The 13,573-nt window shown below is 34.5% G+C and overlaps 2 protein-coding genes across 6 annotated transcripts in view; one reads left to right on the top strand and one right to left on the bottom strand.

Annotated features, from left to right (window-relative positions):
- LOC106171136 (3'-5' RNA helicase YTHDC2) overlaps positions 1 to 13,573 on the bottom strand; it is an 80,136-nt gene that overhangs the window by 40,073 nt on the left and 26,490 nt on the right. The gene's annotated exons all lie outside the window — the stretch shown is intronic.
- The window catches only part of LOC106171158 (uncharacterized), a 34,475-nt gene that overhangs the window by 1,442 nt on the left and 19,460 nt on the right, over positions 1 to 13,573 (top strand). The window contains exon 1 of one of the 5 annotated variants that reach the window (XM_013551325.2): positions 8,321 to 8,568. The exons of 1 other annotated variant lie outside the window; for it this stretch is intronic. The gene's annotated coding sequence lies outside the window, so the exon portion shown is untranslated. Of the gene's footprint in view, positions 1 to 8,320; positions 8,569 to 9,583; positions 9,848 to 9,933; positions 10,090 to 13,573 lie in introns of those variants that run through there. 3 more of the 5 variants (XM_013551326.2, XM_013551328.3, XM_086999746.1) reach the window with 3 other exon arrangements.

The raw sequence follows: 13,573 nt of genomic DNA, 5'->3' as shown, positions 1-13,573 counted from the left end.
GAGAGTTTTAAAGTTGAAACACAAATCAGTAGTAAACAAAAGAAAAAAGTCATTATCTTTATGGTGCCAGATTATGTCCCTTCTCCCCTTTTTTTTCTGAATTACCACATATATTTTATTATGTGATATAAAAGCTGTAAAACCTGGCAGCTACTGGTCCACAAATCAGGCAGATAAAACTGGTCAATTAAAGCGGGATGATTAAAAGTTAAAGGCTTTGTAGTATAATTGAAGTAGAAAAAGAGAAATAAATTGACAGGGTGGTCAGGCATTTTATAAATTAACTTCAGGCAATCATTACCATCTAGTTCCATAATGTCACTTCAGTAATGTGATATCAAAAGAGCAAGTGGTTAGCAAATTGGCACAAAACTACCCCAATTAAAGATAGGAAAAAAGCAAAAATGTGTATAGGCCCTTAACATATAAGTTAATAGTTCCTTTTTTCTCTTTTTTTTCTCTTCTTACTTCTTTTATTTCATTATACTGAATGTCAATTGAACTGAGTATTGTTGTAAATGGCAATGTGCCACACACATGTACTACTCTGAACAAAAACAGCAGACAACCATGTATGCCAATGCACTGTGTCCTCATGCAAACTTTCTGTTAATGCTTCATGTAATGAAACTGCAACTTGACAGTAAAACAAGAAAGAAACGTTGTTATATTTAGGCTATACTCATTAGAGAATAAGGGAGAGGATTTTGAGGGGGAAAAAGGATAATTCACTGAAAATCAAGTACAGGCATCACGCATAAGTTACTTGTAACAGAAGATGTCTGGGCACTTAAATGTCTTAAATCTAAGCTCCTTTACTCTTATCTAAAAGTTACTTTTTCATTTTGAGTTACCTTACTCCACAACACCCCTTTCTTTCTTGGGAATTAATACAGCAAGGGTTTTGTATTCATTAAAACAGAACGGCACACAGCTCCATTATTTATTAGCAGGAGGGAGATCCTGTACAATGTATTGGCAGAGGTCTTTGGTAAGGGACACTCCAGCCAAATAATAACAGGGCAATCCACAGTGAGACAGTACAGTAGTGTTACAACCATTTCATTTCCTGGAACTGATCAAATGAAGAGATTATAAAGGCAACTAGATTCTTGTTTCACATGAGAATAAGAGAGAGAGAGAGAGAGAGAGAGAGAGAGAGAGAGAGAGAGAGAGAGAGAGAGAGAGAGTGTGGGAGAAAAAGATGTTTTTGGTAATATCAGAGATAAGTTGTCCAAGAGAGGCTATTAAGCTGTTGAGACCTCAATTAAAGATAGGAATTAAATCAGTCATCAATGATATATAATCCACGAGAGCTATCAATCATTCTGCAAAACAATATTACGATCATCATTCAAAACAGATTATATCTTTTAAACTTGAAATATTAAACCAAAGTAATTACAGAAGGTGATAAAAAATACTCCTTACAAACAGATAAACTCAAGATACTGTGCCAAGTTTTTTTTTTCGAGGGGAACATCATATTCTTTCAATCCACCAGGGTGTTATTGATGACTAGGAAAGAAAGTGGATGTGGTTACTAAGTAGTGGATAACAGAAGACCATGGGATATCTGCCCAGCAAATCAGAACACGTTTGCTGATCATTCTACCTCACTTGAACTGAAAAAGATCCACTTAAAATATCTTCTACCTCTGCAAAACCACCCACCCCGTCACACAAAAATGGCGTGAAAAGAATCAGAAATCAACACCACCCCATAATCTGGGCTAAGGAGTAGATGTCAGGTGTAGTCCATTAGTTTACCAATCGTTTTCTTCTGATATACCACTGCTTTCATACGATTGCATTTAAAAAAAAACTGATTTTTAATTCCAGCAGCTGACATCAAATGTTCTAACCTTGCCCAACTTGGTTCAGTGATCTCAAACTTATATCTCAAAAAAAGAATAAAACATTAGTTAGATACAGAATTAGGTTTATCATCTTGGCTGAAAAGGCACACCTTTATGCATGCATGGCATGTTTTTAATTCAGGATTAAGCGTTTCATCCAAGGCAGTGAGTACTTTAAAAGTTAAAAGAAAATTAAATCTATCTGGTTAGTATCTCCTAATGTTTCACCTCCTGCCAAAGTGACACATGCAAAGTTCTTTTTTTTCTAGCCCCACTTCAGCTTGACAAATTAAAACCTTTCCACGAAACAGCTTGGTTCCAGCAGCCTATCAGTATGTGTTACTAGTAATGTGACAGTTCCCATTCTGATAGACTGTTTCACACACACAAATCTTATCCACCTGATTCATGTCCTTCCACTTAAACATTCTGCTCACACTGGTGACTGTAGAACAGGAACAGGAGGATCAACCTAGGGGAAACTACATGTATATACTAAGTCCACACCCAAACCAAAAAGGTCAATTTCTAAAAATGCACCATAAATCAATTTCCTAAGGTCACATTCTGATTTTTGACAAAAACGAAGGCTTAAAAGTCTTATCTACTTCAATCTATGCATCAAATAAAGCCAAATGTTGCTTTTGAGAAGAAACGAGATAGTTCTCTCCACGACATACAGTGTATACATGATTTAACCAAATTATACTTCAAAATTCAGTTGAAGTTTTTCACACTAGCATTTTATGTCTTGTATTTCACAGACATCGTCTCGATATCCTGTGAAACGGGACACTGTCTTAACAATTCTCAACAATTTCAACAATGTTCTAAGTTGTTTAAAATTCAAATCTTGAATCAGAAGCAAAAACGAAGTTTCATATTAAGTCGTTTAAAATTCAAATAGTGTGCAAAATGCACCAATCAAGTTTCACATACCAGGGTTATACAAAACTGGGCATGGGGAAAAAATTCAGTTAAAGTTATATGATAATGAAGCAAGAACAAAATTCATCAAAAGATTCCAAAAATTTCACTAATAATATTTATTGGAAATAATACAAAAAATGAAAAATAAGTTTTAAAAGAAATGTCAGAGATGATCAAAGGGTAACGTAATGCAAAAAATTATTGTTCAAAAAATTATTTCTGTTTGCACATTTTAAACCTTGAATTTCAAAGAAAAAGAATGTATCAATATAATCAAATCCATTCTATTTCACTATAGATTTTCACCACAACCAAGGAAAAACCAAAATAACACCAAACATTTCAGACTTCACAAATTCTTCAACAAAAAACCAGGTGGGTGGTTGGTAGAAAGCTGATCTCCAACATTCAGGATCGACATCTTGTAACACAAGCTTCACACTTACATGAAGACTCACGAAATGGAGGATCACGCAGAGATAAAATAAATGGACTTTGGGCTCACTAGCATAGCTTGTAAGGAAGACATCATCGTTGTCCCTATGGGCTTGCAACTTACTATTTACGTAGTCATAGTGAAGAAATTAGGAATGGCTGTTGGACTGGGGTAGGAGGTGCTTGCACAGATTGGTGGGATAAAGGGCAGTGACTGAAAATGTAAAATTTATAAAATAGACATCAAAACGACCATAAAATGTTGCCCTTTGTAACTATTTCTCAGTCATGCACAATAAATGTATTTATTATTCTATAAAGAAACTGCTGAACTGAAAAGCAGTCATGGCTTTTTCTACAGTTAAGTCACTCTAATTTCCTCAATGCCCCCTCCACCCTACTTTTCTGCCTGAAGACACGTTTTTATATAGAAAAGAATACATTCGCTCTCATCTGTTTGCTGGTGCCATTGTTTGACCTGCTCACAAGTGCTTACTCACTTCTTTGACTCTAAAATTAGCTTGCAGGGGAGTTGGAAGTTTTTGGCAAACTTGTACTTTCTCTTTGAATTGGTTTTGCCATGGGGCAGAGGGACCTCATTATCAGCTTGTGAGGTGGCAAGACAGATGTCAACATTCTAGAGTTCCGTGTCCCAAGGCTGAGGACAAACACACAGCAGACGGACTCACAACAATGCCAAGACATCCTCTAAACTATTTTTGAGTAGAATTTTGATTTCATCCATCTTCATCGAACTTGCATACAATGAAATTTTCTTCCTATTTTGTGGTGCTCATTTTTATTATCTATATTTTTAAAGCTTTAATTACACCCCAAAACAAAACAGAGTTCAAATTCCATACAATAGGAGCAAATGTGAAATCTCATCTCTTCTTTTCTATTAAAACAAATGCTTGCTAAATTTACAGAACTCACTAATAGCCACCAAACTGCTGACTCCTTGTAACACAACAAAAACTCAAATAATTATTATTCATTAGGGGATGAATGCCAATTCAGCATTCACATACTTCAGTGTCCTCCTAAGGACCACAAGGTAAAACTTACATGTTGAAAAAATTAAGATAAATGTGACACTGAAACAATAACATTCAAAAACTTTTTTCTACAAAAGGATAAACTGCTTAAAATTTGCATTCATAACTCAAGAAGAGAGGAGCAGGACTTAATTCTATACAAATGATGAATGTGCCATTTTAAATTTATACATAACAAACCATTTAGAAGATTATTCAGTTTCCAATTCTATATTATATTGTGTCTATGCATATGTGAAGACACAACATGCACCCACTGATTGATAATGCTTATGTTTGTCATGCATCTGTCTTTTTATATGTTCTCAAGTTTTCTACTATATACTATTTAAAAGCAACAATCTGAAAAGTTAAGGTGCTTCCAGAAAATGGTTTGTCATCATGCTGTCTCCCATAATATGGCCATGATATTAATATTCAGTTCACAACATAGATGTTGTAATCTATCATCAGAGCCTTGTTTTACATGAAAGTTACACGGTCATCATTGTAATACCTGCCAGATTGTCACAAAAATGGGGAGGGCATCAACTCCCATCATCTGATGCATGACTAGGAAAAAGCTAATGTGACCATTTAAATTTATGTTGAATTGTTTGTTCATTATCCTATTCTGATAGCAATTCTTTTGTAGATAAATAAGTATGGTGTACATGTTATAAATTTTACTTATAAAAAGATCACTTTCAGCCCACCAAGCTTTGATAGTTTTAGGTAAATGCCCACTGAAATTTTTGACATACGAATAATTATTTATGCCGAGAAAGTTGTTCAATTTTGAGCACACATCTCCTGTTTAACAAATGGGGTCATATTTTAGCAATCAGCAGCTTAAAAATATGTGGACAATGCCCCTCTTTGCTTCATCTAGACATCGCTTTGACAGTTTACTCTGGCCTGTCTACTTCACCCAGATTATTTCACCTGTTTGACAGTAAGTTTTCTGTTCAATGATGTAATGAGGGGATAGAATCTGCAATAACATACAGCTGATACCTTGAAATAGCATTTTATCTTCATTTTTAAAGCAATTCCCACAAAGAGGACACTGTACCATATCTTTTGTGCTCTCTCACAGCATGGTTTCTTGAACAAAATGAAATTTGTTATTATTATCCTGAAAGATCTGAAGAAGTCCATCAAATATTCCAAATATGAGACAAGGATTGAATGAATCGTAAAGATTTCAATTAGCAATCTACTTCCATCACAAGCATATTCTTAATGTAAAATCTCATTTGTATCAAAATTCTTTTGAGCAAAATTGAATATTGAAAAATAAAAATGGTAGGCTCTTGAACAAAAAGAGTAACATAATGAGCACTAAATCCATTACTCAATCAAAAACAAATACATGAGCCCTGTACTTAAATATCATTTTACACTACAGAATGTGTGAAGCACTGTCATCTGAGACCATCACCCTGGGCTTCATTATAACACCTGGGGCATGACCTATCACAGGGTGTGATCTATACTACACTAGCCATGTGTGACCTATCACAGGGTGGGATCTATCTGCTCTAGGGGTTCCTCACAGTCCCCAACACATCATTATCAGAGAATCCAAACATTGCCATCCAAAAGTAAAGAAGAAATCTTACAGTCTAATCCTCTTTGATCATAATCTCAGTTTACCTAGTTCTATTTCACACCTGCAGGACTTGATTGAATGAGGCCTGAGGCTTATCTGATGATGATGACAACTATATATGTACTAATATTTTCTTAAGCCAAAATCTTATTAATGCAAAAGTATGTGCATTGACAGCACGGGACACTGACGTACCAATATCTATCTAACACCAAAATGTCCTTTTATTGAAAGAAATGGCAGTGGCAGCTAATATGATCAACAGTGATCATACTCTATTATATTAAATTGTTTAAATTCCAGTGTGTTATGGATATTATAAAAACACTCCAAATCAGAAAACACTGAACAGGAGCTGGAGTATCACAAAAGTATACATCATATATGATGGAACATATTTCCTGTCTTACGCTCATATACCTCAGTTAATCATGCACAACTGTTTTCAATATCAGCAAACCCCTCCCCCTCCCAACAATTAGTAAGTTGAACCAAATATACTCTTCTCAATGCTTCTGCGTTCTAAGGGTTCAGGAAGTACAACTGGTCAATATTTACCAGGTCAGTAAATCTAGACGACCCTCCATTGGAAAAAAAAATTCCAGTCTTGGCTCCAATCTGAACCAAGAGGGGTTTTAATTTCCTGCAGCTTCCCACATATAAAGTGACCAAAAAACTTGTGCTCTTAGTGTCAATGTCCCTTGGGCTATTAGATTTTTAACAAGCAGGAAATATGTCTATACATTATATTGATTCTCTGCAATTTTTAGTACAGATTTCCTTCCCTGTGTGTATGTTATGTTACGAGCATGAACTTTACAAAGACCTGGCTCTTATGGAAAAAAGTTTTTGTTAGTCATTTTATCACAACCGTAGCTGTCAGGTAAATGCACTGAAACCTCTTCACAGTTATGTTTTAGTAATTGAAGGAAGTTACCCGATTAAATTACAATTCTAAACGTGCAAATAGATATTGTTGGTTCATTAAACCTGAAAATGTTGTATTGTTAAAAAAAAGTTCACTTCAAATGATGCCTTCCAATTTTGGAAAAAAAGTAAACACAAACTTTGGTAAACATTATTGTCAACAGTACATGTCAGTGTTACGAAATCTTTTGTATGTTTTCGCTCATACCACCTCACAATTAAGAATGCATGAATAAAAACAAGCAGCAGTTAGTAACTTAAACCTCTAATGAAGTCATTTCAGACTGAGTATAACTATAATCAGAATTTCATAATGACATGATAGTCCCCTTAGGTTTTTTATTCTAAAAGCAAATGGGATAAGGATGGCTTGTCACAGTAGTGGGAAGACCACCCATATTCCACAATCAATCTTGCCCCAACAAGGTGAGACTAAACAGTTAATGTTTGTATAACTGTGAACTTTTTCAGAGGCCAAGCATGACATCCTGACAGGCCATCGGATCTTTTAAGTCATCATCAATGTAATATTACAATAAATCTAAATGAAATACATTAGCAAGCCCAAATAATATATAAAACAAAAGAAAAATGCTATTTTCACTTTTAAAATGTCTTTTTACAATTTGAATAAAAATTCATTGAAAAAGTACATCTCCCGCCTACGCTAAAAACCTTCCACAACAACAGAGTGATCTCTCCCACAGGACATACTTATATCAACAAAGAGACAACTTTTTCCGCTGTTCTAGCAGGGGTGTGCTGTCAAGTGACCCAAAGATACCCTATCTATCAGCCCTTTCTCTGAGGGGTTCTGAATTGGTAAACAGAAATTGGAGAGCTGTACAAACTAAAACTATCTGTTGATGCTGCTTATCAGTTGCATGAAATTGACTACTGACTACCTATTTTTTCTTTTTTCTTTTCTGTCTGTAGCCCTTTTTTTGGGGGGGACAAACACCTCAACTTATGCTGAATTGGTTTCATTCACACACCTACAGGAAGCGGTGGAACAATGCTTGTATTTTGTTTTCTCTAGTGATAGGGAATGATATCTGACCATGCCGCTCCATTACAGCAAGGCAAGAAGTTCCCTTGTATACACTTCCACACTAATCTTCCAAAGTTTCTTTCATTTTATTGATTTTGAAACCAAGTCATGCTCAGGCAAGATTTCAGCAGTTTCAGACACTCATTTGTCCAGTATCTTTCTGTCAATCTCAGAAACACCCTGCTATCTTCTTACATTATGCACTTTGGCAATACATTAGAGCTTTGTAAAAACATTTAGCATAGTGCTAGAAGTAGCAGAAAATGGTTTAAATTCTAGTTAAGAGGTCAATTATTTCCGTAAACTCAACTTTCCCTTCTACTTTTGCTAGATGTTTCAATTCAACCACAGAATTTCATAAATACATAATGCAAACGTCCCCTCTATGAAATGTGACATTAAAGTCACAGGATGCAATTTATATGTTCAGCGTGTCAACAGAAGTTAAGTAAATCTTCATAATCGGGTTTCCTGAGGTTATCGACAATATCTACTTACTACTGAACACTAAAATGGGAAACTTAATATCAGTTTTTCTGCAGTTGACAAATGTATTATTGTCCCGTGAACTGTTAGACTTTGTGAATGGGTCTGATGAATGACTGTAGATTACCGCACCTAGACTATGAAATGGTACCCGGCCTGATTGCAGGACATAAAGGACCGAGCACCTCAGGCCTGCAGGCACAGTCTCTCCTCGGTTCATAGGACAAGGTAAGCTTAGCTTTATTTTGCCAAGGCCGATTTACAAAAGATTCCACTATACAGAAAATCTGTGTGTTGCACAATTAGGTTGGAGTCAGACTAGTTAGGAAAAGCATTTGTCAAATGATGCACATCTTGTCACATATTTATATCAGAATTAATGCATAGGTACAAAAGAAATGCCGACTTTTTTTCTCTCAGTGCAAGGGCATCTTTGTTTCTATAGGAGAAAACAGTGCTCAACAGGAATTTCTTGTGGGCATGTTAAAAATGCCTCGAATGGCTGTGTGGTTAATATAATTTAATTGACAGCATCACTGGGCAAAACCCATAAATTCCAATACAATTTTTTAAACAAAAGTAAAAAAAACTTTAAATGAAAAAAAAATGCAAAAGGGAAATCAGTGCATGTTAAGGTATTTGTGTGTATCAAATCTTACTAGAAATGAATTGTGTCTAAAGGAAAACAAAATTGGGATGGTCAGGTAGACAGACATACAAAGAAACAGATAAACAGCCACCCCACTTCCAGTATACACACTTCTTTACATATGTCAGGGGTAAAACTAGTTATCTTTTAATCTGCTGAATTTAAACATTTGTTGTTTTTGTTTTTCTTTTATAAGTTCAAATTCAGACAGACATGTATCCCTCAAATTCAATTAACTGACTACCATTCGACTAGGGAACAAGATCTACACGTGCAAATGCAGCACATGCGTTGAGATACAATACACAGAACAAATGAAGAGTGACTCAATATCTGTGAAGATTGACATCCCTGTAACAAACTTTATTCGGGACCTAAAAGTTATCAACTAAGAGATACAAAGTCACAACACAACCCCCTCTTTACAAAAATAAAGCTTGCAGGTGTACATAAAATCCCTCAACTATAAAAAAAGGAGAAATAAGAAATGTGATCCTTGAGAAGCCACAGAAATATCATGAAAGTGTATAAAGATAAACCCAGGGTCCCTTCACGCTTAGATTGCTAAATGCAAACAGTATCAAAAACCCAGGCGACATTGAACAAACAGAGGGAATGGTTATAAAAAAAAGCCAGAGGACATTCATGAGGTCTTACTCAAGGTTGCGGAAATGACCAGAAACTGAAAAGCTTTGAGGAAAAGAAATACTAGACCCAAGCTAAAGGCTAGCTCATTTACTTTTGTGTGGTTCCTGAACCTCAAGAGAAATAACAGACCACCTTCTTGTATATCAGTGGTATCGTAAGAGGTGTCATTCCAGCTGCTTCTCTATCACCACAGATACCAGAGAAGATCAGGTGAGAGATCTATAAATAGATGTGTACATTTCTAAAACACATGTTGGCAGATAAAGATTTGAAAAAGTTTGAAGCGTTGCTTGTGAGGAGAGCTAGGAACAGCTCACCTGACACCAGAGTAATAAATTCCTCTGAGGTTTGAATACAAGATTTATGTGTCTACTTGCCAAATTATGGATAAGAAGTTAATTCTTCAAAAAAATTCTCATGAAGCAGAGAAAAATCCAAGAAGAAGTCAGTAGGTACAAATTTCTTTTTCCGTCTTTATTTTACAGCTACAGGTTCTTAGAGATGTTTGCAATTAGGGTTCAATGCTCAGCAAGAATGTATAAATATCTCAAAATTCAGTTTACATTAGTTTGCAAAGATGAAAGTTTGGTTAGAGTACGCCGCACCGTGTGTGTGTCCTAGCATGTTCACATTAGCCGAGGGTTTGATTCTCAAAAGCCAACAGCTAGCTTTTCTGCTTGTAATGGCCCTGCATTATTACGGAGTTCTTTACCCTCATTAAGGTCACCTATATACAATGTAGTTTCTTAAGAAGTACGTTAGACTCTGAAAAGGCAGTGTATCACAAAAGGCCCTTAACACACAACCTCACACCCATTTCACATCTGGAAGTCAAAACATGACAGAGCACTACAAAAACAACATCCACAACGTGATGACAAACTTTTCAGCGGATCATAAAGATTAAAATCACATATGAGTCATTAAGATAACCTACCTGTGATTTGAGACCCAGCCGAATAAACAACACTTTTATGAATGAAATCACAAGAGAAGTCAAATGTAAAATGTATATGACAGTACAGGTGGAAGGAACTTTTTAGAAATATGTACCTGGACGTACATTGAAAAGTAGTTGAATTAGTAGAAAAGCAAACAAGTTTGTATACAAATTACCTTCAGCTTAATCCAAAGCTTCTTTTGGTTGATTTCGTCTATTCAATTACAACACTTATTCTATGTTTGGTAGATAATTCATTCATTTACATCCAGTTAATTGCAAAAAAAAAAAAAAAAAAAAAAAAAAAAAAAAAAAAAATGTTCTTTTACTTCTAGCAATAAAGAAGAATGAATAAGAAGAAATGCACAGTGCAAATTTTGCAGAATAAATCAATTTCTGACAAACATATTTCTGTATATTTTGAAGAAAAAATGTCCCCTAAAGGAATATCTTACAAGGATTATGTCACTTTAAATCCAATTGGGTTTTTTCATCTCTCAACATTGAAACCAAATCTTTAAGCCCCTTTACAAAATGTGAATGTCTGGAATAATGATGCATGGGTGACTGAAACCAGTATCACATCGCTTTCTTTCATTCTGAGACACTGACACCCAATCTGGAGGAGACAGTACCCAAAATACCATACTCTAATTACTATCAATATAACACCACATCAGTCAGGTATCCCTATAAACATCCAACTTAATGGTTAACAATTCTGCCCTGTAAGTTCACATAGAGAATACACAGAAAGGAAGCTCAAACTTTAGTATGAGCTTCTGAATAAGTGATGGTTTAATGGCAGATTTAAGCTGTGAGTGCCCATAAAGTATATAAATAGCAAATACCAATATGCTTTAGATTAAATATGAGAGTGTAAGAATCAATGCAGAGTTTTGCCATACAAATTAAGCTATAATTGGATTTTAAAAATTGAAGCATGCTAAAGAAATATCTGTTGAGGAGGCAAAATAAAAAAGCTAGCAAGTAGCAAACTTATTATAAATAAACAAATGAATAACTCAAATGCCAGAATATGAAAAAAAGCAAAGAAAAAAAGAGCAAGGCAGCAAAGCTGTCAAATGTACAGACAAAAAACAGAAAAAAAGCGCAGGAAATAGGATACTGTCAATTTTGATGCATTAATGTATTATGCTTACTGTAACTGCATAGCCAACATCAAATTCTAATTCTGCATAACATTGAATTAGGATGAAAGTAAAATGTGTAACAAGCATTAGACTGAGTTCCCATACCTAGATCAATCTAACAGGATCAATCCAACTCCAAGGGGTTTCTCACTAAATTGCTTTCAGTTTAAGCGGCTTAGGATTCTGGCATGCCAGTTTCAGTAGGCGTGACAGACAGCTAAGCCACTTACATTGATTGCAATTTAGCGAGAATTCCCTTGGAGATACATCGATCCACAGTTAGCGTGATAGGGTGTGGAAATAGTCCCTAAGGCTTGAGGCTGATAAGAGTTAAACTTTGGAAATGCCAGAATGAGATAAAGTGAAAATTTCTTAAACTCATTGCTTAAACTCAATTTAAAAAAAAAAATATATATATATATATATATATATATATATATATATATATATATATATTTATATATATATATAATCATACTTGTAAGTTAAAAAAATACAGAAAGTGTTACAAAGTTACAGTACAGGGCTCCTGGTGGATGGGAGTGATAAGTCACATCTTGAAAATGCCAGTTTGAAAAATTAAAAATTAAAGAAAAAATTACAAAAATATTCCACTAAAGCTCAATTCAGTCTAGCTGCATAACCATGATATGAATCATCCAACTTCAGTTTAAACAGTGTAAACAAGTCACAGAAATATAATATATTTTGTTTTACCACAAAAAGGGCAGTCATAGCTATTATTCTGATATCTGAACTTGTCATCAGACCATGTGACCTCCATAGGTGGCTATACTTTGTAATAATTTCTTAAGAGATTTTAACAAAAAAAACTTTTTAGAAAAAAAATTATTTGCCAAAAAAGAACAGTTATTATCCCTTTAACTGTAAAGTCAAGTTGCAAATATTGCACAACAGGTAGTATCAATAAAAGTGAACTGTTACATACCCTTGGGAGTTATAAGTCCCACACTGAAAATGCCAGTAGGTAAAAGATAAAAATTTCAAAAATATATACAACAGAATAACATGGTCAATAAGATTCAGTTTCAGGACCATATGTGAGACTTCAAATTCACATAATGAAAATCCCTATATGTGAAAAATGATGACAGTGCAAAAAATAATATTACACAATGTTTAAAGACATAAAAACCAACACAACTGCTAATGTGGAAAAACAAAATACACAGCGCTTCTGGTGGATGACAGTTGAAAGTGTCATCTTGAAGATGCTAGTGTTTGAAAAAAAAATTTAAAGAAAATGTAAAATAAAACAACAAAAAATACCAATAAAGCTGCTATTCAAACTTTTAATCTAGCTGTACAATTACTAACATGATATGAATAACCCTATTGAGTTTGAGAATAATAAGGCACTGTTATTCATCTTAACATTAATGTAAGCGTTACACAAAATTTTTCTTTTGTAAACTTATTTTCAATATTAAATAACATTTACCTGCATAATAATAATCGATTCCTAATTATGTGACACAGTTAAGAGAGCTAAACCTATGGGACTTTACAATGAAATCTCAATGTGTGTTTATGTAATCTCATTTAATGGCCACTTGAAAATCAATTAAGCAAATTATTTTATAACCCTGAAATAACTTGAAAATCAATTAAGCAAATTACTTTACAACCCTGAATTAACTGCCTACTATCCATATACATTTATTGCACCAAATAGCACTCTACTGCATTGCTTTCAAAACAGAAAACAATTACAATGGTTTTCCAACACAAGCTGCACTTCAGTCTTTTCAGTAAGGTTGATTATCATAAGTAACATGGTTTTCCCTTAATCGCTATCCTGGCAGCAGTGTACAAAGTAGG

This window comes from Lingula anatina, chromosome 1, assembly GCF_051362555.1.
Source record: "Lingula anatina isolate TDL-2025a chromosome 1, LinAna3.0, whole genome shotgun sequence".
Classification (NCBI taxonomy): domain Eukaryota; kingdom Metazoa; phylum Brachiopoda; class Lingulata; order Lingulida; family Lingulidae; genus Lingula; species Lingula anatina.
This window is presented reverse-complemented; position numbering and strand designations above follow the sequence as displayed.